Genomic DNA, 5,833 nt, shown 5'->3' with positions numbered 1-5,833 from the left:
TCCTCGGCACCACTGAGGGTTGCGACACCACAGTTGGGCTTTGTTTGTTGTTTTACTTGTTAGCGAATTGGGTCTTGTCGAAGGGGATATAGATACTTTTATTCATATGTAAAAAAAATTTACCATCTACATGTCATCCTTATTTGCAGAAAATGGATGGTTAAATTTGTAAGTAACTATCTGTGGGTCACATGAAAAACTGTCACGCCCACATGAAAAATCGTCACCCCATGAGATCCCACCTGAAGAATTGTCACCCCAGTACGCCGAATATCAACGCTGGAATAAAGATTAGGTTAGGTTAGGTTAGCTTAGGTTGAATGAGGGTTATGCTTATTGTTATCAACTTATACAACCGAAAAATCGTAAATCTTGGATGGCCCACATGAAGAATTGTCACCCTAGGATAGTCCACATGCAGAATTGTTATCCTGTCGAAGTCTAGGATGACGATTCTTCATGCGATCCCTGTTGTTGTCAAACGAGTAAGAAATAGTCAAAATGATGCCGGTTTCTCTGTGCAGTATAAAACTTATGGCGTGCTACAGAGGTTATTTTACACAACACCTCCAACCCCAAACTTCAGTAATTCCCCTCAATACACTGTAGCATTATTAATTTTTTTCTTCTACTTTTTATCATTTTCTACATCCAACGTCTCTGTGGTCGGAAAGGTCTCCTGTCCATATTCATACTTTGCCATTATGATCCATTGTAATGCCACAATCTCCCTCTGCCTTCCTTGTCATCAGCATCCCAGTGGCAGTTCATCCAGCATCTGGGAGAAGTCGCCAATCATACTGCCTCAGAACATTCTGCCATCTTGATCTAGCTTAATCTCTATCCGTCACGATGCGACTTCGAATTAGCATACTCCTTCCTTTCTTTCCGTAGCCACCGTCTACGGGGATATTAATTCTATACTTCTTTGACCTTTTCGTCCCTTTTTGAAATATATAAATAGAAGAACTGCACTATAATGCCTTCCACGCAATTCCTTCTGTCGCATTATGATCGGACTTTAGTGCGTTGTGTCAGTCCCCCACGTAGAATCCAGTTTCCAGCCATACGTAGTGCTCGACTGTGCTGAAGTAATACTTCCTGTCTTTGACGTAGGTCAGACTCCAACAAAAAGTTTATGAATATCTGAAGGTGTCCCGCACTTCCCCAGGGTCCTGAAGAGTACATAGTGCTTTGAAACGATTTGAACATTCCATAGCATACTCACGAGCTATCATCTCTTTCCATAGTATATTCAAATTAATTTTAAGAAAACTAATTGTTGGAGGTCTCCTAGCTTTGAGATTTCGACTCACCGGAGCCACGAAAAAAAATTGAGGTAATTTTCAAAGAACTCTACACTTCTAAACGCCCTACAATTACGTAATGTTTTCCTTAGGTGTCACAGAGAATATGGATACTTCTTTTGCTTGTAGGATCAATCCTGGAACACTGGAACCAACTTTCCAGGCTACGCCTCTGGAAGCACAAACTAGAAACCATCAGTTCCATGAACCATCAAACCCGAATCTCTTGAGATTAAGACTTCGAGTACTTTACTATATTTTTGGTTGTCGTCCAGCGATTTTATTCGACCAAGAGAAAATCCCTCGACTCTAAAGGATCAAGGGTTATTTGAGTTAAACTTTAGAGTACCTTACTCGACTTGTATGTTTATTCTGTCTGCCGCCAAGTGATTTAAATCAGTGGGGAGGGAAACCCTTCGAATATAATGAGATACAAAGAATTTAGTTATTAAGACTACAAAATATAGACACTTGGTCAAAAGTTGAAAGACTAAATTGTTCGTGTAGTCACAGTTCACCGTAGACAGTGACCCTATCGTGAAGTCAGGTCCCTAAAGAAAGGTACTGGCCGGTGGGGGAGGGTTAGGGGAAGCCTTTTACGTAAACAGGCATGGAAACACACACACGTAAGTCCACAAATGTAAGCCGGCACACATTTGCATTGACACACACACACACACACACACACACACACACACACACACACACACACACACACACACACACACACACACACACACACACACACACACACACACACACACACACACACACACACACACACACACACACACACACACACACTCTCTCTCTCTCTCTCTCTCCCGTGGCGCAGTTGGTAGAGTTCCCGGCTGCCTCTACGGAGGTCCGGGTTCAAATCCCGCCCAGGGCTGAAATAATTGTAGTATTGCTGGGCTGCGGGTTATTACTCCCACTCTCTTGGGCGGGGAGTTGGGTGTGTGTGTAGGTGTAAGGTCACATCATTACCCATAGATTGGTCATGTACGAACTCTGAGCTCTCTTCGGGGGGGGGGGATAACTGTCGATCATGAGTCCAACGCGTGATCCAAGTACCATGGTGAATCATACACACACACACGCACACACACACACACACACACACACACACACACACACACACACACACACACACACACACACACACACACACACACACACACACACACACACACACACACACACACACACACACACACACACACACACACACACACACACACACACATACATGTATACATATGTATATCTATATATAAACACACGCATCTAAACAAACACATCCACACGGATATCCGATCCGCCCCACTTTACGACCCTTTTAGGGACGCCAGATCAATGGGACGCACACACGAACACACGTTAACAGTAGAATACACGTCACTACTTGGGGACATTTCCGAGGAGGTTGAGAGCGAGGCAACAGCCTCTTGGGAAGAGGAAGCACCTGAAGTATCTTCAGGAACTAGAAGGTCGACAGTGGTGGAGGATCCGTACCGGAAGAAGGAAGACAGAGTCTTCGAAGAGATACTCGAAGAGATATTGTTCTTGAAGAGGCCCTCCTGTGTCCACAAGTTCGCTGCTGTCACAGCGCATGCGCCCAACCTGAGGCTGCTGGAGAAAGTGCCAGCCAAAGAAGATACAGTGCCCCAAACAACAAAGAACGACATGATTGGCACAGGATATGCGTCTTCGACGAAGAAGGCGAGCCAACTCCCTTTGCTGGCATTCCTTGCCCTCGGATTGTTCGTTCAGCGTTCCGATGCTGTTCTCGGAATACCGGAGTTCTTGGAGTTCGGTGGCTGCACCATGATGGACCTCATGGAGGGGTTCGATCCAGTCAAGGTAAGTTTGTTTTCATAAAAAAAAAAAAAATCACACGGAAGGGGTGGACCAGCCCATACAAGTGCGTTTCCACTCAGTCCTTCATATTTGAAAGAGCGCCAAAACGTTGTAAAAGAAAATACTTAAATGACATTAGAGTATTTCTTTAGGTCACACACACACACACACACACACACACACACACACACACACACACACACACACACACACACACACACACACACACACACACACACACACACACACACACACACACACACACACACACACACACACACACACACACACATATATATATATATATATATATATATATATATATATGTATGTATGTATGTACTAAAAGGCTTCTACCTTCTCACAAGGGAGGTAACTACCTTATACAGTAGACCCACCCTCCATCCGCCCACATCCATTTATTTCCCATTTAGAAGATCATGGAGCTCCTTGTGAAGTGATTCATCCCTGTTCTCCAACCACTGCCTGGATCAGAAGCAATGGAGCAGGAATGTATATATGATATATATCATCAAACAATCATTCAATCAAATAATTAATCAACCATTTCGAGTACACTTGTGAGCAAAGACTTTTCTCATACCATTCCACGACTCACACGATTGTACCACCTATGTCGCGTCACTCCTGCAAACTTCTCTATCCACTCTCTCCAAATTCTGTCAACTCTCCATCTCGCACGCTTCCCATCATACGGCGTCCAGTCAGTAGTATAATTACTCCATCACCTATCATTCGTTGGTGCTAACTTACCCGCTCAATTCCATTTCCTCTCTTTTACCGAATCCACAATATCTTATATTCGAGAGCGCTCTTTCGTCCAACTTCTCTTTTAATTGTCTTTCAGCGTTATTCCCTCTATTGATCTCTCCATTCTTCTCCTTATCTTTGTTTACATCGCCCTCGTCAGTTTCCAAGTCTCACAACCATAAATTATGGATGGCACTATACACTGATTATAAACTTTGAGTTTCAAACATAAGGGTAATAAACTTATCATATCTTATATTTACCAAACATTTTCCAACCATTTGTAAAACGTTTTTTTTCTTTATTTCATTTTTATTATCTTTGGTGACTTTTACTATCTGACCTAGATAATCATGTTCTTCAACTCCTTTAAGACTTTCAAAATCGATTATGTTTCCTTTACTTTCAACTTTAGTGTTAAGCTATACTTTAGTCTTACTCTTATTCATCTTCAAACCTACTTTGAGATTTTCTTTACTCAGATCACTCATTATATCTTGTGAGTCTTCTTATCATTCTGAAATGAAAATAATATCATTCACACATTTGAGATGATTAAAATATTCACCAGTACTCTTCAAATCTTTCTGTTCCCACCTCATCCTTGTGAGAATCTCTTCCAGACAAGCTGTAAATAGCTTGGGTGAAGTTGTAAAGTCTTGCCGTACTTCTTTCTCAATCTTTATTTTTTTTTCTGTATATTTATGAGTTGAATTACGGCAGCACCTTTCGCATAAACCCTTACAATGTTCGTGCACTGTTTGAGTAGCAAGTTTAGTATTATTATTTGTCCTACCGAGTCAAAGACCTTCTCGTAATCCATAAAAACTAGATAGTTGAGTATCCGCTTCTAAAACCTGTTTGCTCTTTTGGTTGATTTCCACCTAAAATCTTAGTCTGTTTGCAAGAATCTTGGAAAATGCTTTGTATAGATCTGATAGTAAACTAAAAGGTCGGTTAGTTATCAAGGTCCTTATGGTTTCCTTTCTTGTAAAGTAAAAATATTATAGTATTGAATCATGATTCGGGAACGCTTTCTTGACATAAACACTGGATAGATACTTGTAACTGAGCCACTTTACATTGAACTTCTTCCCCTGCGTCTTTCAGAAGATCTATCGATATGCCATCTTCCCCAGCTGTTTTTCCTTATTTCATACTTTTTAGAGCAAACGATACGTATTCTTTTATAACTTCTGGTACACAATTTATATATAGAGATGAATTTACCGACTGAATTGCTGTATGTGACAAGTAAAGTTCTTGGTAAAATTCTGCCATTCTTTTCACCATTCTATCTCTATATTTGATAATAATTTCCATCTATCAGAGATATCATTTGCTGCCTCCCAAAGCCAACCTGCTCTTGCCCACATTAATACTTTTAGCTTTCCGAATATTTTTCTCTATTCATCCATCTTTCTCTTTCTTTTCTCTGATCTCTGACTTTTATTGACAAGCTTGCTAAGTTCTACTCTCTCTAGTCTGTCCTTCCTGTTTCTAATCTGCATAATCCTGTTTCATTTAATTTGGTCATTTGTAACTTTGGATTAGTTTTTCTCTGATATTTTTGTACTTCCTACTTTCTGACGATTCCCCAAGTACCAAGTTTGAATTTACAATTTCGATAGTGTCCTCATTATTTCTAGGAGCTTCAAATACATTTTAAATTTTAAACTAAACCTCCTGCTTGCTACTCTGAACCTTTGCAAAACATATTTTTCTTCTTCAAAACTATCCTATTTCCCTCGGCTCTGAAATTGAATTTAGCTGTGCTGTCTACCATTCTATGGAGACTATTTATATCTACTTTATCATCACTGCTCATGCTGCTGCTCCCGTTTTCTATTATGAAGCCGTTTTCATTTTTTTGTTCCATTTGGACTTTTCCAGGT

Source organism: Oratosquilla oratoria, chromosome 33 (assembly GCF_046742065.1).
Source record: "Oratosquilla oratoria isolate Oo_2021 chromosome 33, ASM4674206v1, whole genome shotgun sequence".
NCBI classification, from domain to species: Eukaryota; Metazoa; Arthropoda; class Malacostraca; order Stomatopoda; family Squillidae; genus Oratosquilla; species Oratosquilla oratoria.
Note: the sequence above shows the minus strand (reverse complement) of the source record.